Raw genomic sequence first — 25,768 nt, 5'->3', positions numbered from 1 at the left:
TTCAGTTCTTTCCTCAGACTTTCCTAACCTCAAGGAATCAGTTTATGAAAACCATAAATCAAAGATGTGTCACTGTAAGAATTAGTCAAAATTTAGATAATAATTACTGTATGGATGTTGATGATATGTTTCACATTTTAGCAATGAGTAATAACATCATTTTCAGGATTAAAATCTTTTTTTTTATGTTTATTTTTTTGAGAAAGAGAGAGAGAGAGTGTGCAAGCCCAGGAGGGGCAGAGAGAGAGGGAGACACAGAATCTGAAACAGGCTGCAGGCTCTGAGCTGTCAGCACAGAGCCTGATGCGGGCCTCGAACTTGGGAATGGCAAGATCATGACCTAGGCCATAGCTGAACGCTTAACCAACTGAGCCACCCAGACGCCTCCAGGATTAAAATCTTTTAGAGTGAGTTCCTCTCTATGAAACTGGCTTATTTTACTTTTTCAGGCAGCTAAACAAATCTTAAAAAAGAATCTAATATTTAATTGTTCTTTCATTTGTATTATATCTATATTCTCAAATACAGTCTATATGGAGGTTCATTGTTACCTTGAAATTTAAAGTAGATTTATAAGAGAATCATCCTTTCAGGTGTTATTACATCTGTGATAAAAAGTATAGGACAAGTATTAAGTGTTGTATGGGCCAGATGACCTTTTAACCAGAGATACCATCAGTCTGTGAGGAATGCCTTGGCCCAGAGACTTGAAGTTTGGTAGCTACAGAAATGAAAACATGGTATAAGATGGTTAGCTTTTTCTAACCCAGGTGAAACAACAAATAAACAGTCGGCAGAGTTAGAATGAGAAGAAATACAATTTAAAGTTAACACGGTCTTAATTATGAGGCTACAGCTGAAACTATTGACTCATTACCCCCAAATTATTCTCAAGCTACTGTTTCCCTGCTTTATCCACCGCAAAGGCCAAAAGTCCTTGATACCTAAGCTTCTCTTAAAGCTAGAGGCATCCAGGGGTGCCTGGGTGGCTCGGTCGGTTAAGCATCTGACGTTGGCTCAGGTCATGATTTCACGGTCTGTGAGATGGAGCCCCGCGTCGGGCTCTGTGCTGACAGCTCAGAGCCTGGAGCCCGCTTCGGATTCTGTGTCTCCCTCTCTCTGCCCCCTCCCCTGTTCATGGTCTGTCTCTCTCTGTCTCAAAAATAAATAAACTTTAAAAAAAAAAGCTAGAGGCATCCACATGCCATATGCCAGTAGGTCCACATTGGACATCTGCAGGAACAGGTTGTTGGGAAAGCTTTTATTTCCTGACTAAAAGAGAAATACTCAATAGGTACAGCCATTCCTTATTCTTCCTGCCTTGAAGTAGAAGATGACATCTGGATCAGGAGGAACACCCTACGTGCAGCAAGTACGAGAAAAAGCATGAGCACAAAACTTTGACGACACTGAGTTTCTAAACAAAAAAGTGAACAACTACTTCCAGACCTCTTGTTCTAGAATAATAAATCCCTATTGTTTTATATTAATTGTACATAAAACTTGAAGCTGAAAGCATTTCTAGTCGATACGTACTGTAAAACTATTTTTTAAATTGTCAATTACTTTTGGGCCATATGAGTAAGAATTTGCTTTTTAATAATCTTGAAAATAAGATTTCTTTCTCCTTCAAAATACTTAACTTTATATTAGTAATTATTAACTAAATCTGTTCTTATAATTAAAAAACAAATAATTATGATTAGGCTTTTATAATTTTGGATTATTGGCATTTTATTTTATTATTTAATGTTTATTTTTGAGACAGAGAGAGAGAGAGACAGAGCATGAGTGGGGGAGGGGCAGAGAGACAGGGAGACACAGAATCCAAAGCAGGCTCCAAGGCTCTGAGCTGTCAGCACAGAGCCCTATGTGGGGCTCGAACCCACAAACTGCAAGATCATGACTTGAGCTGAAGTCGGACGCTTGACCAACTGAGCCACCCAGGCTCTCCAGCATTTTATTTTTAATACAATTTGTAAAAAGTTCCCTGACTTAGCAAAAACAAAAATTATACCATTGTTATGTGGCTGTCAGGATACTGGTATTATTAAAAGTTTATCCAGTATTAGATGTCAAGTGACTTATAAAATACAGTTTAACTTAGTTTGACCATAGAACAAGTGATTTGATATCTGTAAGCAATTTAAGATGCTTTGTACAGGTTTAACTGGAAGGCTGACTGTATCTTAAAAAACACTGATTGCTTCAATGATTTTTGATGGCTTTTTGAAGTACCCAACAATTAAAATTATACATTATAATAAAGTGTTTACAGCGCACTATTAAAAGATGGAAAAAGTAAAGTTAACACTTCAAGTTACATACGGTTAAAGACCTCAAATAAAACTAGTTAGTTTTTCTTTTTTTTTTCAATATATGAAATTTATTGTCAAATTGGTTTCCATACTAGTTAGTTTCTCAAAGCAAATTTAAGTTATCAAGAAAATGACAGAAGCAATCCAATGTGGGTAACATATCAAAAGTATTCCAGTGAACTGTTTTGGGCCCACTCAGAAGAAGCCAAGACGGTGGGAGGGAAATGGACTTCAAGTTGTTAGGTACTCACTGAATTGCTAGATTGTGCCATAGAAATCACTTTGTGACCCTTCAGTTACTGTTATTGAGAACTCTGGTGTGAGATTTATCGGGGAAAAACAGTACACTTAGGAAAATGAGATTATTAAATCAAAGTAAATTCTAACTGCCTTCCTTCCCACACTAAATTAGAAGCTGGGAGGAGCTCAGAAGTCTCCTTTCCTAGGCTGAACCAGAAGGGGGTCTTGAAGCAGTGGCTGGAGTTGGAGGTACCATGTACATTTCAGTAGCTATGATGTACAGAAGGCTAGCACAGAGCCCTGTGAATGCCAAATTCAACCCTTCCCCTTGCTGGCTCAAAATGACAAATATCTATATAATTTAGGTTTAATAAGCCTGAATAAGGCCTCCCAATGCAACCATTTCACTAAAAATTGAACATTCAAGACCAGTTAAATTTGTTACGACAAAGCTTCATGTAACATTTATCTGTTTTTCTCTAAGTCTCTGTTTTTATGTATCAAGAAGAAAAGCCATAGACCGTGTGTGTATGAATGTGTGGGGAATGTTACTCAAAAGTACATCTTTAAGTCAGCAAAATTTTAGAGGCAAAGAGAGGCAATGCTAAAAGGCATCCAATTAATAAATTTATATCTGAAGTACACGCCTATGCAATGTTGCAATTAATAGCAATGTTTGCTCTGTTCATTCACAATGTCACAATAGACATCAGTATTTATATTTAACTCTATATAAGCAACGGTTGTGGGCAAAGGGCTGCATTTGGTGCTAAAAGAGAGGTCCAAGAAACAATCCCTTTTTTAGTTGTATTTGTTTGTGAAAAATGTAAAATTATGTTTCTCTATAGGTAATCAAACATTTAAATAAATTGTTACCAAGGATAGACTTTACATAAGGCTCTTAAATAGAAAGGTAAATGAAACAGTTCTGAAGTTACTCAGCATCTGGTGAGGAAGTCAGTTACGAACTCAGCTAATTCTACACAAGGCACAATGCTAAGCATGAAGAGTCATGCCAAAGGAACATGAAGAAGGAAGGTTAATCAATCATCAGTTCTAAGCAATTTGTATCTATTTGCATGCTAGCAAAGCTATGTTAAAAAGCAAATAAAAGGCAGTTAAATATGTTACTATTAAATTTACTACTAAAGAACTATTGACAACTAACTCAAATTCTCCAGGTTTTGGAGTAATAGAAGAAAAATCACATTTGAATTCTTCATTCTTACATTAATCAGATTAATCTGTTTCTGGAAGCTTAAATGCAAAAGACAACAAATGCCCAATTCCACATGTACTTAAACACAGTCTGACTTCCTTTCTTCTTGCTCCTTTTCTTGTTTTTTAACAAATGATTATAAAAATGGAAGAATAAATTCAGGTTTTATGGAATGAAATGTGTGTTTCATGGGTAAGCTTCAGCAAAGGTATTTTACTTAGGTCAAATTGTGTTGATCCATAGACTGACCTGGCTGGAAATGCAAACTTGGTTGTCACCAGTGGGAGAGCCCTTTCCCCTCATCCACATTCCCTATCTCTGGGATGAATTTAGAAATGGTACCACACAAAGTTGTACATCAGTCTTTGCAGCCCACACTGTCTGAATGAAATTGGGCTCAATGGACACTTCTGCAAAGGCCAACCAGCACAAAGACATTCTTAGAAAGGCTAATGTATAGTAATTATTCTGCGAGGTCAACTTAACCCTTGTCTATCAACACGCAAAATGTCTCACTGTGTACATTAAAAAGTCTTAGCCAGTAGTTCTAATTCAGTAAGCGATTATAGGGCCACTACTTTATGCTGAGCATGACACAAGATGCTCAGAATGAGCAGGAGATAGAAAAGAAGTATGTGGTCTCTAGAAGCTAATAACCTACTTGGTTCAAACACACTTACCAAAATTTAAGGACTAAATTTTGAAGACGTTAGATTGAAAACAAAACAAAAACAAATTGTTACCATTGTATAATTAATCCTGATCCCCCAAAGCAGTAATTAACCTTTGAAGTTTGATGGAAGAAGGGGGAGGGGGATGCTCTTGCTCATCTTTAGTATCTGGTTCAAGTATCTCTGTTACTAAGGGGGAAAACACCTTTTGGGTTTTTACTTCTTTTTAATATTATGTCCAAATAATTCATTCACTTCAAAGTGAATATATACATAGTGGATCTTTTTTTGCTCTGCGTTAATAACCCACGATCACTCAATATCTAATGAATTATTGCCAGTCTGACTCCAGTTTAAAATGCAATATAGGAAACAAGGCTCTGTATCTCAGGGGTTAGAGCACTGGTCTTGTAAAATGCAATATAGGAAAGTATTGTCTCCCACAATGGGTATAGGCTTCCAGCAATGATTGGGGGGAGAAAAGGCCATGAAATCACTTCTAGGCATTTAACAATACAGATCAAATCTCTTTTCTCTCTTGCTAAGGGCAGTTTCTCAAGCTGTTTATCAAACAGCATTTTTCATATCTACCTCCTTCTATAAATCAGCCTCCCAACACACCAAAACCATTTGATCTTGAACCTTTAAGTCTCGCTCTTTTGTGCTGCATGCATCAGTGAATCCTCCTGTTAGAGAAATCTATGCTACTCAATTATTTTCACTCAATAAACTTAGAGTCAGAATCCTGTATTTAAAAAAAGTTCAAAATATATTGCAATTCGAAATTAACCAAGTCTTTTGGCTAAAAAAAAACAGTGATTTCCAGAGCACTATCCATTCCAGAGAGACATTCTGCACTCTGTTGGTTTTTCTTTCTCATCATATGCTCACTAATAGCCATATACAAATAGTAAAAATCAAGAGCAGAACAAATAATATGCTTTTTACCTAGGTAGTACTTTACATAAAATTATAAACTGTGACATGAACAATCATCTCAACACCAGTAACATACAGTCAAGAAGACTTCATATTATATGAGATTTAATGTGAACACCAATTTAAAATCTCTTGACACAAGTTCAAGGTAACAAATACCTAAGTACTATATATTGCTAACGATTTCTCCCTTATAAAAACATGGTCTTACTCCCAAATGATACAGGAACCCAATCTCTTTCACTGACATAATAAAAAGGATCCAAATCTTGGAAGCAGGAGAAAAATCCAGTACTTTAATACTACAAACTCAGCCATTCCTAATGAGACTCTATCCTTTATGATACCTCACAGCAGAAGACCTAGAAATAGTTGGGATTCAGAGTACATCTGAATTCCAACTGTTTCGATATTTTTTTTTTCTATCCCATTTACTTGATTATAAACTGATTCCCAACCAAACTCTTTCAAAAGATCTTTTAATATAGGCTTTGAAAGAACTTCATTGCCAATATTACTATTAATTGTTATTATTACATGGAGTAAATATATCAGTGACAGCGGGTGTTCAGTTTCACAAAATCAATTAGTAGCAGAGACTAAGATTCTAAGACTAATTCAGAACAATCCACAGAATGACAAATAACAAGGGTAAAAACAATCTTTTCAAAGCCTCACTATATTCTAGTACTCATTTTTTTCTCCTAAAATCAGTTACGTAGTGTCTTTTCAGCTACGTGGATTAATAAACTCGCCTGTGATATATAGCAAAGATAAACTCAGATCCTTACCACGACTGCTAAGTTTAGTGGCTACTGTTGCTTTTTCTTTTTTCTAAGCTCTTTGCTGCTTCTAATACCTGATTTGCTTGGGGACAATCTAAAAGCGGCTGTTTTTCTAAGATCTGTCCGTGTATATATTTCTCTGGTGTATAAGAATGTGGCAGGGGGTGCTGGAGGGGAGGAGTAAATATACTGATAAGTCATTTAGGCTTATCAGTAGTAGCACTCAGTAGGATAGAACTTTAATCTATAAAGAGAATTCCTTCTGGCCATTTTTTTTTTTTTTGAAAAAGGAACTGTGTGTGCTTTACAAAAATAAAATCCTGAAATACTAAGTAAATGAGGAAAGCATCAAAACCAGAAAACAGAAGATAATTACCCCACTGTATTGGCCCTAGTTAAAAAAAAAAAAAAATCCAAATTATTCACCCAGACCCTGGAATACACAACTGTCACAATGAAAGCATTTCTAAGGAAAACGTGCTGCAATATGCTACTATGATTAAAAGCCGTGTAATCTGGAGAACCTTGGAAACAAAAAGAAAATGACTAGGAAAATAGCTATTTACATACTTTCTAAAAAGAAAGCCTGCAATTTTATCATAGTTGCACAAAGGTAGGTATGACTTTCACCTTTACCTAGTATTAAAACATATTTTCATCCACAGGTATTTAATAACAATCAGAGAAATTGTACATGGTTTAATACCAAGAATAAACTATTTTTTTAATGATACTATTACATGTGTTTTAAGCCTGAACCCATCACGACACACACTAAGGGTAACCATTTAGCACATACCCCCTTAACAGAAAAGATCCTCGTACAGCTTTTCTTGTACTTTAGTTTTTTTTTCAAATGCATAAATATTACCAGACCCAAATGAGAGAATAAGAAGCAGCAACGAAATACACCATATGTTCCCGCTGTAGGCTGAGTCCTGGTCTTTGTTCCAATATTCTAGAGCCACTGGAAGGAAAGCTAAGTATCCATCCATTAAAACATTTTTACATTATCGCTGGCAAAGTTATACTTCTGATAGGTTTAGTCATCTTGATTATTCTGCCTGCATTCTCTTCCTTAATACAGATCTCTCTCAATTTTAGGAACCTGCAGTAAACCACCCTGGAAAACAGGTCGGTAGTAGGACAATCTGATAAAACGTAAGGGGTAGACACTGAAGAAGAATGCAAAGTTATTTTCCTAGTGAAAGAGTTCTGAAGTAATTCTATATCAATGACATTTTTTTTTTTAACCAGCTACGCACCTACCCAGATACCATCAACCTCATCTTCAATTATCCGGGTTTCCCTAAATCCTAAGGTCTCCCAAAACAGTTTTAATGGTGTAACTCACGCCAAAAACACTTAACCACGCCCTTTATACCCACAATCAAGCCACCTTTTGCTTTTTCCCCCCTTCAAAGTCCAAAATGTACGTATTTCATCTAAAAGGGTTCGCACCCGTTCCCTAACCCGAGTCAGAGACTACCTGTGCCTTGACAGAATTCCTATTGGAAGACGCTTTCTCCTGGGCAGTATGAGGACGCCCAGAAGAGGCACCCACGCTTACCTCCCACACACCTGCAACCCCTGGTGGGATGCTGGAGCTGATGCTCGGAGGACTGCGCTCCGCTCTGCTCGTGTTCCTGCTCTCGTCTCTCCCGGGAAACTACAGTCCAGACTGCGCCTCCGGCTGCTACAGTGAACTAAGCTCCGCCTCCCCCTCCTCTAGTTGGTGAATTCGGCAGCTGTTGCTCCTCCCCCTGCTGTTCCTGCTGCTGCCCCGGCTGGTGGCGGCGGGAAGCTGCTGCCCTAGTACCTTCCCGCTCCCTGCACTTCTGCAGCTGTTCTGCCCCTTCCCTTTCCCTGGGGACCCCTCTCTCCTCAGTCAGTGGCTTCACACCTGGAGCTGCCTCCCTGGCCCGGAAGCCTCCTCGAGGAGGCCAGGCTCACTCTACCCCTCCGCGACCCGCAGGTCTGGCCGCCTGGTGTCTTTGGGGCTCTACCGCTTTCGGGGAAGCTGCCCCTCCGGCCTGAGCGCATCCCCACAGAGCCCCCTCCCTCTCTGCCGGCGATTCCCGCGTTGCTTCCTCTCCCCCCGATGCAGCGCCCACAGCTCAGCCACCCCTCGTCCCCCACCTCAAGCTCTCTCCCCAACCCCCTTCCTTCCTCTGCTCCGCTAGCCCGCCCCCACAATGGGTGAGTCGCTGGCAGGGCCGACCCAGCACCCTGATTGGCGCAGGTGAGAGCTGACCCCTCCCTTCCCCCCGCTTTTCAAGCACCCTCTCTATCCGTCTCACCTCCTCCCGCAAAAGCAGGGAACTGTCCTTTTATTGGGTAGAAGTGTCCCCACCCATCGCCTTAGGCTCTACCGCACGGCCTGCCGGGAGTTGTTGTCTTGCTTGTGCAGGAATTGCAAGCGACGCCGGCGAGTGGGACTACGAGTCCCCATAGGCCCCTGCGCGACTCCGGCTGGGCAGGATTCCGGACAACGCCTGGTTCCTCTCGGGTCCTTCCGGCGTCGCCGGAGTGAATTGATCCGGGAGTTGAAGAGGGCTCCAAAGGTGGGAAGTGAAGTCAGTGCCTCAGTTGCCGGTAAGGTGTGGCTGTTCTTTCCCAGTCTCTGTAGCCCCGAGCGGAGCAGAAGAGGTCTGGGGTCACACAGGGGCCGTGGCTGAGGCACTTGGGCTTGGTTCTGGCAGGCGGAGCGGACGGGGCTGGGAACGGGGCCCTATGGGCGTAAGCGAGGTTACCCTACGCGAGTGGCGTAAAGCGGGTTTGTAAATGCTGCCTGCCCTGCTCGGGCCTTGAACGCCTCCAGGAAGTCTCCTCTAGGTGGGGGCGGGAGGGGAAGGGCGAGGTTGGCCTTTGGTGCCCCCGGAGAAGGGAGAAGGCGGATGTGTCTGGGGTGGGGTCCTCTGAAGGTGTGGCTTGGGGCGGGGAGATGTGGCTGCTGTTTTCCCCCTGCTTTAGAAGTAGGATAGGGAAGGAGTGGAGGAGGGAAGGGGCGCTTGGGAGTCTGCTCTTGAGGTGACTCAGGTTATGCCCTTTGAAAGAAGAGAACTGTAGAAGGAAGAGTCAAATGTTGACAGAGACCTACGGATTCAGTTCTAGTTTCATGATGTGGCCCCTCTAAGGAGGCAGTTTTGCCTCTGAGCAGAAAACCTTAACCCTCCTAGATATAAGTCCCAAGGTATTTTTACACCCGTTCTGTTTTCAAAGATACCGTTTCAAAGATGCAAATGAGAAACTGAAGGGATAAATGACGTGCCCAAGGTCACACACGTAGGGACAGATCTGATCTAATCCAGTTGTAATCCCGCTTCTGAATAGAGCTGCCGCACCAGAAAGAAAAGGGGTAGAGAGGTTGGTGGTCTTTTGAAATGAGTGGGGAAAATCGCAAAGTAATGCATTTTGTGCATTTTTAAGAAGCCCTTTGCGAAGTGAAGAGTTTTTTGAGTTGGAGCAATTCCTCAATAAAAGAAGGACACATTCTAACTTTTGGAAAAATAATGTTGAGTTTCAACTTACTTATTAGAAGTATATTAAGTGATGAACTGTACCGCCATTTTATTTTATTTTTTTAATGTTTACTTATTTTTAAGAGAGAGAGAGCGAGTGGGGGAGGTGCAGAGAGAGGGGTACAGAATCCCAAGCAAGCTCTGAGCTGTGAACACAGAGCCCAACTGGAGGCTTGAACCTACGAACCCTGAGATCATGACCTTAGCTGAAACCAAGAGTCTGCCACTTAACCCACTGAGCCACCCAGGTGCCCCTGTACCACCATTTTAAACAGATAATGAGATAGGAGAATGTCGAAAAAATATATCCCACCCTTATAGTTACAAGGCATTCCTTTCCCTTCCTACTGTAGGACTGACTGTTTTTACTCTCATTTTGTAAAACTGACAACAGTAGTGTAGGAATTCTTTCAAAAAACTTATTTTACACTTTTTTTTCCAAATAATAACAGCAACAAGAGAGTATAGTGTGCACATTATTAGAAAAGAATATACGTTGCATTTTTTGGAAGTAACATCACATTTTTGTTGATCTCCGTTCCCCTTGATTTTCTTGACCCTGGTGTGTGTATGTGCACGTGCACGTGTGTAAAAACGTCAGGCACTTATTTTTCTTAGCATTACTTACGACTTTTAATTCATTCTATTTTATGTTAAAGAATGGGAAAATCTGACGTTTATATTTTGTATTAAGCAGAAAGCAGTATGCTTGTAACAGTCTTCTCCTTTATAATTGTTAGTGTGACCATGTATGAATGTTATTATTGGATAGTTCCTTAATAGACTTTTAGGTGTATGTTTTTTGACATCAGAATTTCTTTGTGATAAGTTTATATACAATACTTAGGTATCTAGCTAATAGTTAATCATGGTTTACTACTGTATATGTTAACCATTGAAACTGCTGATTTTTGAATGTACTTTGAAAATATTATCAACAGTGTTTGACTTTTGAATGCAGAAACATTTTATAGGATTAGAGGTATATTGTTCCCCGTATGACTGAAGTTAAGATGGTCTAGAAGTTAACATAACGTTTAAAATAAAGTGGAGGTTTGATACTATAGAATGAAGTTGGAAGTATAGGAATAACGTAGCACCATGAGTAATGCAGGACACAAGGAAAGGAAGATCAACTAAACAAGTAGAAAATTTATGTGGGGATAACTATGCTATATTGGAAGGATATGGTGGTAGTTTACATAGACTGTAAACTGAACATGAGTTAGTGATAGTAAAGCAAGAGTGTTAATATATTTTCTAGATGGCAGTGTAGATGTTTGTTTTTTGTTGGGGGAAGTGTGAAGTGAGTTCTCTAACTTTTGGCATGCAGCTATGAGGTTGGGGAATGAGCTTTTGACCCAAAAGTCAGAAAAATTTGGAAATAAGTAAAATTAATTTAATGCATTTGTTCAGTATGTGTTAATTTTTCTCCTTGTTTCAGTTCTGTCATTACTCGTCGTCTCTGACGTCCATTACAGTTTTGATATTTCATCTATATTGCAGTGATGGAATAATGTTTTTATTGCATTTATCCTCTTTCAGTCACATGCTAAAATACTGTGGTCCTTTTGGATCTCTGCACATTGAAGTAGTTACGGTTCACAGAGTTATGCGTTCACTTATGTTTTCATCGTAGTTTGTAGTTCACAAGTGTCCACATTTGTTCTTATTTTTGTTTTCAGGAGCCTTGGTGTCAGCTTTTGGACATCATCTCTTACAGGACTTAGGATGTCTCCATATGCATCTATTTTTAAGTATAGAAAGTCATGAGAACAGGACTCTGTATTATTCTATCCCCAGTAGGTAAAATAATTGAGTACCTGTTTATACAGAGAACGAAGAGTTTCAGATTGGTTACGTGAAAGGTCATTTAACTAGTGACTGGTGTGACTAAGGCATAATCCAGGTCTTTTGATTGTAGACCTTTATATTATAGAATAAAGACTCAGTGCCTGAAATTATTTATTTTACGTGATAAAGGGACTTAAAATTACTTAAATATTCAAATACCCTTATTCTCTTACTCTGTTTAATGCTGCAGTTTATCCTTTGCCTCCTTCCTAACTCTCCATCCTTGTATCCAGCCTTTCTTACTTATTGCACCTTTCAGTTTTTACATGTGTAAGTTCTTTCCTGACTTGGGAGCCTTTATACGTATGCCATCTCCCTGCTGAACTGCTCTTCCTCCCCTTCCCAGATCTGGCCAACTCCTAGTTAATTTGCAGATCTCAGTTTAAATGTCATTCCTCTGGGGAACCTTTCCCAACCTTCTTTGACTCCTCCTTCCTAAAATTAGAACTTAACTATAGTAAGTTCCCACTGTATCTTCATCATACTCCATACTTCCCCTTTGTAGCATCATCACAGTAGGAACTCCATCATTTCTGTAATTCATGTGATATATGTCTGTCTCCCTCATTAGACTATAAGCTACCTGGGTAGGGTCCTGTCATTTGTCACGTGCCTTACCTCACTACTTACACAGTATCTGGCACAAAGTAAGTTTTCAGTAAATACTCACTGAATGAACGCATAAATGATTGAATGAACGAGTGCATCCATGGACAGTGCCTCCAGCACTCTGCTGGGGACAAAAATACAGAAATAAGTAAAACAGACTTGCTTTCTACCTTTAGATGAAAGGACTTATGACAGAAGTTTTATAATACAAATTGTAGAAAGGGGCACCTGGATGGCTCAGTCAGTTAAGTGTCCGACTTCTGCTCAGGTCATGTCTCCCGGTTCGGTTCGTGAGTTTGAGTTGAGCCCCGCGTCAGGCTCTGTGCTCACAGCTCAGAACCTGGAGCCTGCTTCAGATTCTGTGACTCCCTCTCTTTCTGCCCCACCCCCACTCGTGCTCTGTGTCTTTCTCTCTCAAAAATAAACATTAAATAAATTGTAGAAAGATGTTTGGTTTTTTTGGAGATCTCTAAAATCAGAATAGATCGTTTTCTATAGCAAAATGACAAAGGAGTCATATTCTGTTACAGCAAACTTTCTGTACAACAGAGCATTTTGGAGACCTTATCACTGTCCTGCTTTTTGCAGGCAACATTCATTATAACAAAATACAGACGTGGAGGAAACTAACTGACTTTTAATGGATTCTATGCTTCCCTAATGTGATCTCATTTTGTCCTCAGCAGAATCCATGCTGCTTTTTCCTTTGTTGTTTCATTTTGTTTTTTAACCATGGCATTTTCTTTTGAATTTTACTTTTAATATCACCTGCTTTAGACATGGTGACTTTGTAAAACTGAGTAGTGCTTGTTTCAAAGAAGTTTATATATTTTGGGCTTCTTGAAAATTTTCATATTTCCCTGGGTCTTAAGGTAATACCTTATTTACTTTAAACCTATATACTTATGAGAGTAAAAAGATCATTATTTTAAAAACATGCAAACTAAATTTCAGGGATAAATTTGTGTTAGGTTTTGGTCGTGAAAACAAATTTCCTAATCCTTTCAATACTATAATAATCTCAGAATAAATTCAACAGCTCTGAGTTGCTGTAACCTTATATGCTTTTATGAATTTGCCAATTCCCTGTCCCACAAGATATTGTCAAAAAATGATTGCTGGTATTTGGCTTTAAAATTTGATGATGCTCTCAGTTTTTATTAATAAATATAAGTCTTTGATAAGTCCTGAACTGACTTTTTTAAAAAAGTCAGTTTTTATGTTATTTGAATCTTGGATTTAAAAACAATCATAATGGGGTGCCTGAGTGGCTCAGTTAGTTAAGCGTCCGACTTCGGCTCAGGTCATGATCTCATGGTTGGGGAGTTTGAGCCCCACATCAGGCTCTGGGCTGACAGCTCAGAGCCTGGAGCCCACTTCAGATTCTGTGTTTCCCTCTGTCTGCCCCTCCACTGCTTGCACTCTGTCTCTTGCATTGTCTCAAAAATAAATAACATTAAAAAAAAATTTTTTTAAATCATATTTACCTAGCATAACCAATATGTGGAGGATAAATCTGAAGTACTGCTTCTTACATGTTTTTAGATTGTTAAGGTCATGATAATAGGTAATGTTATGAAGAATATTAAGCTAGGGGTACTTGGGTGACTCAGCTGGTTAAGCATTCGCCTCTTGGTTCTGGCTGGGTTTGGTGAGTTCAGGGGCCATGTCGGGCTCTGCACTGGCAGCATAGAGCCTGCTTGGGATTCTCTCTCCCTCTCTCTGCCCTTCTCCCACTCCTATTGTCTCTGTTTCTCTCAAAATAAATAAACAGACTTAAAAAATTTTAAAAACAAAGAATATTAAGCTAATTTCACAGTAAATAAGCTGTAAACGGGATTTAGAAGTTAAAGAGTGCGATTGTTAGTGTATATGGCTGCATTTGAAATGTTAATAGAAAGTTACAGTCTTAGGTACTGAATTTTTAGGGCACATCACAGTGTAACCAATGAAAGCACTTTTATTGCAGCAAGTAGAAATAATTTATTTGCAGAAAGGTAAACAATGTAGTTGATGGTCCATTTTTTTTTGTGGGAAGATGGAAAAATTTAGTTTTATAATTTTAGCTACAAAATTAATTTCATCTTCAATGTAATACAGCATTACAATCTTACAAGATCATTCATATTTTTGGTTTGAGTAACTTTACTACCCAAAGAGCGAGTTGAATCTATTCGGTCTCAATCTCATTCTTTACTATAGTTGTTTAGAATCAAGTGTTACTATTTAAAAGGAAAAAGGGTGATTTTATCAGCAAGCTTATGAATTATTGGGAAACAACAGTAGAACATATTAAATGGTAGTCACTATTGTTTGCTGAGGCCAGTGCCTTGGAAATAAGTTTACCAGAAGTAAGTATGGATTACATAATAATACTTTGGTTCATTCATTTATCAAATATTTATTGAGTATATATTACATGTGAAATTGCTCTAAGTGTTTAGAATAAGCTGGAATATAATCTGATAGCACCATTTATTGAGCAGTAACTCAGTGCCAGGCATCAGACTAAGCATTTCACATGATATCACATAATCCTTGCAACAGTAGAAGTAGATGCGCTATTATCCCCAATATAAATGGGAAAACTAAAGTACAGAGAGGTTAAGCAACTTGCCCAAGGTTATATAATCAGTAGCTGCTTAGAATTAGGATTTGAATCCAAGCTGCCTCACTCAAGAGACCGTATTTTAAATCATTGCCATAAAAATTATGTCAATGATTGAGCTCTATTGGAAGGCAGTTAGATTTAGAGTTGCAGTTACAGAGAACTTTTATATTAGATGGTAAGGTCAGTATGGCAGGCAAAAATTACTTATATTCAAACTTACTCTAAAAAAAATCTCTTAGGCAGTTACACCTTGGAGACTAACATAACTTTAACGCAGCCAGTTTTATTTAGCCATGGAATAGATTTACTTTTTCCTTTGAGTAGTAGGTGAAGTATTTGACTAGTTATTCAGAGCCATGTTGGAAAAGTAGTATGTATAATATGGGCATCACAGTGTGGTGAGCTGCTCATTGTGAGAGGTACTGCAGCTGGGAGTCTGGCAGGGGAAATAGCAGATCCTTGTCTTTTCTGTCTTTCATTCTGGGGCTTATGTGTATGGAATGGAATTATGAACATCTATGTATTTCAATAGTTGTTTTTCTCTATTGTCTTCTTCAAAAAATGTTAAGCATGCACGTGGTGTTGAACTTGCTTGGTGAGTATGTGTATAACATGAGGCAGGTATACTCACGGAGGTTTGCAGAGCGGCAGCTCTACATGACGTATTTCTTTATTGTTCCTCTTCCCTGCCAGACACCACCCTCAAGGGCACAGACTTTTTCTGACTTCATCACCACATCTCCAACTAGCACTTGCTGACTTAGCCTGACTATGCCAAAGTACTGTACTAGCTGCTAGGAGATAGAGAAAGTAATAAATCTTCTCTTTAGGGGAAAGGGATGGAAAAACTGTTACGTGGGCACTTAGCCTTTCTAATATATATATTTTTTCTAATTTTTCCTTTTTATCTTTCACCCTTTCTTACCCCTTTTCTTATGTACTTTTTGCATGCATTAATTTGTTTGGTAATTTTGGGCCAGAGCTGATACAAAGGAGAAACAATTACACCTTCTCTAACTTAGCCATGTGGTCCCTGGTATTGAAACATGCCTTACTACCTTATTCAACCACCCTGTGTTCAGGATGAACCGGAACTCCAGTGGAGATGGGAGTTAAGGAATGACCAAACCCTAAGATGTCACAACCCTGCTGCCTCCTTAGACTTATATAAGGTTGCTACAACAAAAGCCAGTTGGGAGGGATAAATGAGTCAGACCTGACCTCTAGGCTGCAACTGCTCCCTATACTAGTTCATAGTGTTGCAAGGTTTAATTAATTTAATTCCAAAGCACTTTGAATTTTGCTGTGATCTTTTTGTTCAGAAATATATATGCTTTCTGGATGTCTTTGCCAATGGCAGTGTTGTCAAAACACCAGATTTCTGACGTCCTACCTTAATTTTGGTGTCCCTCCTTAAAAAATTAATTAATTTGGCAAAGGAAGGGTACAAGAGGAAGTATATATACAAGCAGATATCTTCGTTTCTTTTTGTGACTCCTAGCATTTGTATTGGAGATCAGTTAGGAGCTAAAAGTGAAGTTAACTGTTATAAAGATAGAACCTTGTCTTTATTAGCTCCTAGTTTTAAGCACATGACCTACTCAGTTTGTTATCTGCAGCTAACAATTTTATCAACATGTGAGTGCCTTGTGGCAGTGTTTTGGTGGAAAGAAATTTGGTAAGGTAAGGTAAAGAAAATACACAATGTATTTGGTAGAGCCCCATAGGCAATTAAGAGTCTGTAAGATAAATCTTAGATAACTAAGATTATAAGTGATACAGAGCAGATAGGCCTAGCCCCTGTGGTACAGACTCCTTAAATTATACCTTCAAGCATAGAGAACATAGGAACAGTATGAGCATTTGAGTTTAGTTGAATTTCTAAGGTATTTTAAATGCATATTGGAGAAATTAAAATAGGAGATCACAAATACTGATAAAAAGGAAAATAGAAAGCTGTCCCTCAGACACTTGATGGCTACTCTGGGATTGTTTGATTCATGAGCCACTAGATTAAGAGCTTTATAAGCAAAAGATGAACATATTCAAGGGGACAACTTTGTTTCCTGCCCTACAACAAATGTTTCATTTATATTCAGACCAGGATTTAACGGAAACTTAGGCATTGGGATAGGAAAAAAATTGAGGATTGTCACAACTAAAGAGATGTGTATTTTTTCCCCCTAAATTAGTTTTGTAGAAATATCTTAGAAGCCAGTTGTTGCTACTTGTATTGTTGTTCCCATTTCCCATTAGGTAACTCAAAGGTAACTAGCCCTTTGATTTTGTTGTCAGCTATTCATTATCCCATATAGGTTATGCCCTTTTATGAATTATCCTGAAGTCTTTGACTGCATCTTAATTTTACTCCATTACCCAGTCCGCTTCAGTTTTCTTTTATTAAGTTGGGCCACAGTTTTTATTAAGTTGGGCCACAGTTTTCTTTTATTAAGTTGATCTATTTACATTAAGAGAATGAAAAGTAATTTTAATGTAGGCTTGACAAGTAATGTTAAAATTTATTTATTGACCAAATTCTCTTAAGTGTTCTAATACTGTAACTTGCTTTGGATGACATGTAACCTTTTTTTCTGGTGGCCCAAGTAATTTATTTATGTCTCCGTTTTGGCAAATGAGGGAGAAAAAGTTTTAAAAATATGCTATGTAAAGTGGGCTGTATAACATTGTGATATCAATATGAGGTTGTCATTGTGTGTGCTATGCAGGTGTGGACTAGGCTGAGGTAAATGAGGGGCCTAGGGTACAAAATTTGAGGCACTTACTCTGTCATGCAAGTCAGAAGTAAATTTTGTGCTCTTAGGTGTGAGTTTGCCTCACCTTAGTTCCAGTCCACAGGACATGTCAGGTGCGTGAATTTTATCTAAGATACCAATCACAATATGAATTGAATGCATATTGTGTGTCAGCTACTGTATTAAGTGCTTCATATGCATTTAGTACTCTTAATAACCAGGAAGCTGAGTAGTTCAGTCAATATTTTCATTAATTTCTCACTGAATATAGAGAGATTAGTAAACAGTAACACTCAGATCTTTGTTTTGAATTTGAGAGCTTTACCTACTGCTCTGTACTGTCCATCTGTGTGTAGAAATACTTAATTCTTGTCCATATAGATTTCTGTATTAAACAATACTTCCCACACAAAAGAGACGATACTCTCGAAAATCTACAAGTGCTTTCACTGACACGAAACGGTTTAACTTGTAAGGTGAGTGAGTCAGAAGTCTCAGCAGCACCAAATTGAAGATCTCAAACTTCTGCTGCTTTGTACCACTTGGAGCGACTTTGAATCAGAGCCCCATTCCTGCTGGCTTCAGTCTTCACTCAGCGTGGAGTCTGGGGGTCTTGGCTGTAAGCAGATTGACCCATGGATGACATATGGAGCAGGGCAGGTTAGTCTAGAAGTAGTTCATTTGGCAGACTAACATAACCTGTATGATAAGCTGGAGTAGCTCAGTAGCATATTTGTTTAAAATGTCTGTCACTGTTTTGTTTCTTAATGTTAATCTCTAAGGGCATTTCTTTCTAAGTTGTAAAATATAAAAATTGGACTAGATAATATATAATGGCTGGTATAGCTTTAAAATTTGAGGGTCTTAATATTTAAGTTTCTTAAATGCATAAGCATATGACAAGAGTAAGAGTAAATTTACTGGTGAGAGATTGAGAACTGAATTATGGGAAAATGTGGGCTTAGAAAGGCTTTTGCCAACACCTAACCCTTACTTCTGGGACCATTCCCCTTTGTTCTTCATAATGCCTTGTTTACCGTGCTTGTGTCCTGATAGTCTAGAGCAGTGGTTTTCCAACTGTGGAGAGTTGTTAAAGAGCTCCTCTGAGAGGGAGAGGCTGAGGGGTAGGAAGCTAGTTACTTCATATGTTTATTGGATGAATGAACAGTTTAGTGTGTTTTACCTCTCTTGATAAAATATTTTATTTGAAAAACAACAGTTCTGCTGTTGTTTTAAAGAGGCTTAGAATCACTTATCCTTCACTATTTATCTGGCTTTCAGGAGTCCTTGATTCTCCTGGCTAGATGATTGTGCAGGAGACCTGATTTCTAGAAAGAGATCTGTTATTTCATCTGAGATAAAAATGTAATAGTAATAGCTAATATTGAATAATTGCTATGTGCCATGCACTGTTCTAAACACTGTATCTAATAACTTGTTGAATCTTCACATCAGCCTTAACAGAGGGAGACTGTTATATTATTCCCCTATCATAGATGAGAAAACTGTAGCTCAGACTAGTTAGATAACTTGCCCCAGGTCACTCCATCTAGTAAGTGGTAGATCCAGGAATGAATCTAAGCAAGTCTGGTTTCTAGAGTCACTGTGCTTATTACCCACCTCTCTAATGACAGTGCTATTAATGTTACCTAAGTATAATGGAAACAGTCCTAATCCTGTTTTCCTTTAGGTAGCATTGTGGATTTTGAAGTGTTTCTTAGAACCCCAATCCTCTATAGAAAAATAAATTGTAAGCTTTAAGGGACTGATTTTTAAGTGTATGTTTAGAACCAAGTCTGCTTATTAGTTATGGAACACCTCTGTATGACAGACATATAAGAATTAACAAAGAATGATAAAGGTAATAGAGTTAAATTTAGAGCACTTTTACATTTTGCATTTTTCCTTCATGGGTCATTGTATTCTAATTTGCCAGTGTTACCTGTTTTCAAAGACATCTTAGCTTTCAGGTGGTGTTTTAGTTGGAACCTCTCTTCTCAATTAATAGCTCATCAAATGCTTGTTTGGTCAGTCATGTTTACAGAGATATGAACACTTACCTTTTTGATCTTATTTTTAAGAAAACTGTAGCTGGAGTCCTTCAACTAGGTAGTGGTATCAGATACCTGGAAATTGTGTTATGATAGAGAGGGTGCCTTTAAAAATTTGATTGAAGTGATAATTCACTGTGGAATGCGTACTTTCTTTGAATAGTTATTTAAAAGTGCAAAAATATAGTATTTAGTAAATTACAGGTATTTATTATAGAGACTTTATGGTTTGATTTAGAAATTACTTCATCTTTTATTCTAACTATATCTCTTTCAAGTGTGCAGCTCAACTTTTTTTTTTAAATTTTTTAATGTTCATTTATTTTTTGGGAGAGAGACAGACAGACCATGAGTGGGGGAGGGGCAGAGAGCGAGGGAGACACAGAATCCAAAGTAGGCTCCAGGCTCTGAGCTGTCAGCAGAGAGTCCCACGCGGGGCTCGAACTCACAAACCGCGAGAATATGACCTGAGCCCAAGTCGGACACTTAACCGACTAAGCCACCCAGGCGCCCCACAGCTCAGCTTTTTAAAGAAACTAAAGCATGGAGAGGTAAAGTGACTTGCTCAGAGCTAAGATGGTTTATGATGATAGTACCAGAATTGGAGCCCTTGTTTTCAGATCTTAATACCTAATGGTCTTTTTTTCCATAGCTCTGAACAAATTCTCCATTGATATTTTGAAGATGTCCAGAAAAAATATTGATATATGTAAACAAATATGGTGGCAAAGTGTCATATGTTACCCTTACCATTAACAAGAGATTGTTTGGGGGCTTTAGGGTGGGTCAGGTGTACGACTTGAGTCCTAAGCATACGACTCTTAATTTCAACTCAGGTCATGATCTCACGGTGGTTCATGAGATTGAGCCCCACATCAGGCTCTGCACTAGTAGTGCACTATCCACATAGAGCCTGCTTGGGATTCTCTCTCTGCCTCCCCCTGCATGTGTGCACACGCGTACATGTGCATTCTCACTCTCTCTCAAAGTAAACACTAAAAACCAAACCAAAACAAAAGAGATTGTTCCTAGATGTCCCTAACTGCAAAATTCAGCAAAAACTGAACTGATCGTAGTACATGTTCAGGGAGGTTGAGTTCCACATAACCTTACTAAAAAAGCAAACTATATATGGAAGAGAGTGAATCCTAGACAATATAATTTGCAAAGGATGGAGAGAGATGTAGCTTTATCTTGAAGGCTTCAAGGTTATTTTGATCTAAGTAGGATCTTCTACTTAACCCTATTCCTCTGCCTCCCCTTTTCCTAGCTTTCTTCTCTAAACCTTTAGTCTCTCATTTAAAAGTGGTTACATTTTGAGATGAGAAGGCCCTAAACGATAGGTTGCGATATCAAAGACTCACCTTTTCAGCTGTGCAAAATGGCCAGACTGAGCTACACAGCCTTAAAATAAATCGAGTTTCTCCAGGAGCCTGATGGATATGATTCATGATGCCAGGTGCTTAAGAGAAAGCAAAGAGTTGTCAGGTATTTGAAACCTTGAATCAACCAGCTATTGGGGAGGATCTCTTTACTAGAATTTGTAAATAGTTTTTATAATCTGATAAAAAAAAAATTAGTTTCCTGGAGGGTATTATGTTGTGAAATTACACAGAGAAAGACAAAAATCATATGACTTCACTCATATGAGGACTTTAAGAGACAAAACAGATGAACATAAGAGAAGGGAAACAAAAATAATATACAAACAGGGAGGGGGACAAAACAGAAGAGACTCATAAATATGGAGAACAAACAGGGTTATGGGAGGGGTTGGGGGAGGGGGGGATGGGCTAAAATGGGTAAGGGGCACTAAGGAAATCTACTCCTGAAATCATTGTTGCACTATATGCTAACTAATTTGGATGTAAATTTAAAAAAAAATAAAAAGAATTTTAGCTTCCCATGATAATTAATTTTGAACCTCTGGTAGATCGCAGTAATAAAATTTTATTATCACTGAAATTTGGAGTTTCAAAGCATTTGAAATTATGTAGTTTTATCCCCTCTTTGTTTCTGCTGGGAAAACAAACCAGTGATTAAGTGAAACTTACACAAAGTCAGAACCAAAAAGAAGCCCTGTCTCAGGTACTTAGTTTTACCTGTGCCCCTTCCCTGAGTCTCGCCTTGGCAACTAGTTTTTCTGACTCTCTAGGCACTGTTCTTTCCATACCAGTGCTTTTCAGCCTGTCCTGTTCACGAAAATCATCTGGGTTGTCTACTCAAAACACAGCTTCCTGGACCCTTTCTTGGAGATTCTGATTGAGTCATCTTGGGAATGTTTTTAATAAGCACTGAAGTGACTGTGATGGCTTAGGTTGTCCAACATTTAGGAACTGCACCACTTATGCACCCTTGCCCTTAGAGAAAGTTTTGCTTTCTGCTAAAAGCTGATACTTTTTGGATCTTGCTCCTATGTATAGCAAGGCTAATCTATGTTGGAAATTCTTGCACTTTGAGAATTTTGTGAACTATTAAGTTATATGCCAATTAAGTCCTATGGTCTAAAATACATCCTCTCACCCTTAATAAAAATGAGACATTAGAATTTATAATCTGCAACTGTTTTGTTTCTCTAGTTTGATTTGGTTTTCATGTAAATTTCTTTTGGAATTCTGATTTTAGTTGCAATCATCTGATGCTAATATTCTCTTAGCTTACTATACTAGGAAGAGCTTGGGATAGGGAGAAGTAGTGAAAACTGGTAAATGTGACTGGTAAATTAAAATCTTTGTTAATAGAATTAATTAGATTTCTTTGTATGTTTTGTTTTGGTAGGCTTGATATTTCAAAACTATTAGCAAGGCTGGTTTAACTTATAAATTGACCATCTCTTATTAATTTGTTCATTCAACATTTATTAGTGTCTACTATGTATCTGCTGCACTAAGGTCTGTATTGGTAAAAAGAAATATATTTATAAGTGGTAACATAAACATGAATCTGCTTCTTGCTAGAATGAATAAATTTCTTTTAGCTAAGTGTTCATGAGGAGACTGGAGACCCAAGCAAAATAAATAAATAGAACTTTCCTCTTTAAGAAAGGAAATGAAAGGAATTATAAGAATTTAAGACCAGGTGAGGGGACTACGTTCTGGAATTGCCTATAGAGAAAAACAAGGCAAATAGATCTGCCTACAAATGGTTTTGTTTGTTTTGTTTTGTTTTGTTTTGTTTTGTTTTGTTTTAGAGGAGTGCAAGCCAGGGAGAAGGGCAGAGAGAGAGAATCTCAAGCAGGCTCCACACTTAGCACAGAGCCGGATGTGGGGCTTGATCGATCCCACGACCCTGGGATCATGACCTGAACCAAAATCAATTCAGAGTCAGATGCTCAACTGACGGAGTCACCCAGTCACGCCCTGCTCACAAATGTTTTTAAGTGTAGAATTTATTTAGGAGCTTTCTTTTTCTCCCTAAGAACTTTGTATTTCAGTTCCAGGGACTTCCATTTATCCACTCCTTATATTTGTGAGTAAATAACTTGAGCTCTAGAGTTATCTCATGCCCAGATGGATTAAAATGAGACTCTTTCAGGAACTGCTGATTCTGAACCTTGAGATCTTTCTGAGTGTAGTTCTTTAAATGAACAGACTCCTGTTGGTTCTTTGGGCAGGGCAGGGCAGAAATCCTCTAAGACTAATCGTTTTGCAGTGGAATGGACAAGAACCTATTTTTGTTTTCTCCTCACTCTAAACAAATAATGGTCTTAAGTGCAGGGAGATATTTAATACTTATTCATTGTGTGTTAGAGATTAGCAGTGCTATTTTGATCACTCAAGGAAATGAGAAAATATAAATGAATAGGTTGCTTATATTCTATTTGTATTTGTAGCCCCATATCACAGAGGGTGTTTTTGAAGAAGAATTTGCTTAGAAGTATACCTTTTTGGGGCTCCTGGGTGGCTCAGTTAAGTGTCCCACTCTTGATCTCAGCTCAGGTCATAATCTCCTGTTCGTGATTATCAGGCCCCCAGTTGGGCTCGGTGCTGACAGCATGGAGTCTGCTTAGGATCTCTCTCTTCCTCTCTCTCTGCCCCCCGCCTATGCGTTCTTTCTTCCCTCTCTCTAAAAATAAATAAATACGCTTTTAAAAAAAATATACCTTTGTGTTACTGGTCTTGTAGTTCTGGTTCTTGGTTTTTTTGTTTGTTTTTTTGTTTTGTGTGTGTGTGTGTGTGTGTGTGACTAATTCCTTGTGAAACAAAGCTTACTTTGAAATCAAAACTTTTCCCCCAATGCAACACATTCGAAATGGGAAACAAAGTAGTTGTTATGTTGCCACCATACTCACAATAAATTTTTATTTATTGTTAGCAATTACTACCATGGCAAGTCATTTTTTTGAACTGTGGTTTCTACTGTACTAGATGGTGGATGTGGTGACTTCTTAAGGCCTTTCCAGGTTTGGGATTTGGAGTTATTAATCTTCAGTTGGCTATGCATACATGATCCGCACTCACCTCAGAAACCAGTAGCCACTAGAGAGCTGAAACTGTTAAGGTGCTGCCCAGCTGCTCAGGGCCTGACCACACCCACTGTGAAAGGAACATCCTTCTCAAAGGGGAAGGGTCTCAGCCCTCAGCCCGTGATCAGCTTAGTACCTTTGCTATTTGGGTAACAGGCTCTTTGTTGATGGGAGTAATTGCAGGTTGTTCATTGAACCTTTTCAAATAAAGAAGCCTGTAGAAGGAATGACAGCATTTTTTAACTTGTACTAAAAATGACAGAACAATTTAATATTTAAGAAACCTAATTGAAATTGTTGATTTTTAATCTCACGTAAACACTGATGAAACCATGAGTGGCCCCAGTTTGTGAATGTGTGCCTCCTCTTTAGCCACCTCTTTAACTCATAATATTGCTATAATACTTTCTTTGTGATGATAAATAGTAGCTGTCGTACCGCATAGTTAGTTTTAGAGGTGAGAAATACATACATGTGTTTTCTTAAGTTTGAATCAAATATCTCAAGTGAAAATTTCCTGACATGGGACAATACTACTGATGAAACACAATGGAAAAAAATTCAATACAGCTGTTTACAAAAGGTAAAAAATTAAGTGTTTGAACAGATTTATTGGGGTAGATGGGTGGATGCCAGCAGGAATCCTGAAAGTGATTCTAGCCACTTTTACTGATCACTTCCATCTGCCTTTATATATGCAGGGATACACATATGTTCAAAAGAGAAAAATACAAAAATGATCCAATTGAGCCTACTTTAATTTTTCACTTCCTTTTTACTGAGATCATTAGACTCACCAGCTGTCAGCTCCTACAGGTAGTCCCCCCCCCCCCCCCAGTATACAAGTGACACTACTCTTTGTTACTCGTGAGCTCATCAAGAAATTGAATGATTTTGGGGAGTCTGGGTGGCTCAGTCAGTTAAGCTACTGAGTTCGGCTCAGGTCATGGTCTCACAGCTTGTGAGTCCTGAGACCGCTCAGAGCCTAGAGCCTGCTTCAGATTCTGTGTCTCCCTCTCTCTCTGCCCCTCCCCACTTGCGCTCTGGCTTTCTCTCTCAAAGATAAATATTAAATTTTTTTTAAGAAATCAAATAATTTTTTTTTTAAGTTATTGTCCATGCTCAGGACATTTAAAACTTTTGACCACCTTCTCTTTGAAACACCTTGTTTCTGTGATAACTGGTTCTCTCTCCCAATTCTCCCATTACAATATAGTATCCTAACTTCTCCCTTGTAATACTAATTGTTTTCTGGCTTTCCTTTCACTGGATAAGCTCCATGAGGTCAGAGACTGTCTTTTCTTGTTCACTGCTCTGTATTTAGTCCCAGGTCTAATACTGTATAGGTAATGAGATAACTCTTCAAGTGTTGGCCCTGTTCTGCTATTTCTCACTTGTTTTTTCATTGATACTGATGCCTTCAATTACTGTTTATACAGTGCATCCACTGTCCATCATTTTCATTTTGACTATCCTTGCATTTCAGCCCCTCTTTTTTTGTTCCAAGTTTAATATGAAATAGTATTCACAATTTATTTTTATAATGTTATTTATTTTGAGAGAGCCTGCCTGAAAGTGGGGGAGGGGCAGGGAGAGACGGAAAGAGAGAGAATCCCAAGCAGGCTCCACACTGTCAGCTTGGACCCCAATGCGGGGCTTGAACTCATGAACCTTGAGGTCATGACCTGAGCTGAAACCCAAGAATCAGATGCTTAACCACATGACTGAGCCA

At 38.5% G+C, this 25,768-nt stretch overlaps 2 protein-coding genes across 3 annotated transcripts in view; one reads left to right on the top strand and one right to left on the bottom strand.

The window, feature by feature from the left end:
* The window catches only part of SERPINI1 (serpin family I member 1), a 71,802-nt gene extending 63,588 nt beyond the window's left edge, over positions 1-8,214 (bottom strand). For both annotated transcript variants that reach the window (XM_030328752.1, XM_030328751.1), the window contains exon 1: positions 7,743-8,214. The gene's annotated coding sequence lies outside the window, so the exon portion shown is untranslated. The remainder of the gene's footprint in view (positions 1-7,742) is intronic.
* A 437-nt stretch (positions 8,215-8,651) lies between these two features.
* PDCD10 (programmed cell death 10) overlaps positions 8,652-25,768 on the top strand; it is a 46,652-nt gene continuing 29,535 nt past the window's right edge. Inside the window, exon 1 of the mRNA XM_030328757.2 lies at positions 8,652-8,767. The gene's annotated coding sequence lies outside the window, so the exon portion shown is untranslated. The remainder of the gene's footprint in view (positions 8,768-25,768) is intronic.

Source organism: Lynx canadensis, chromosome C2 (assembly GCF_007474595.2).
Source record: "Lynx canadensis isolate LIC74 chromosome C2, mLynCan4.pri.v2, whole genome shotgun sequence".
In the NCBI taxonomy this organism is placed as follows: Eukaryota; Metazoa; Chordata; class Mammalia; order Carnivora; family Felidae; genus Lynx; species Lynx canadensis.
This window is presented reverse-complemented; position numbering and strand designations above follow the sequence as displayed.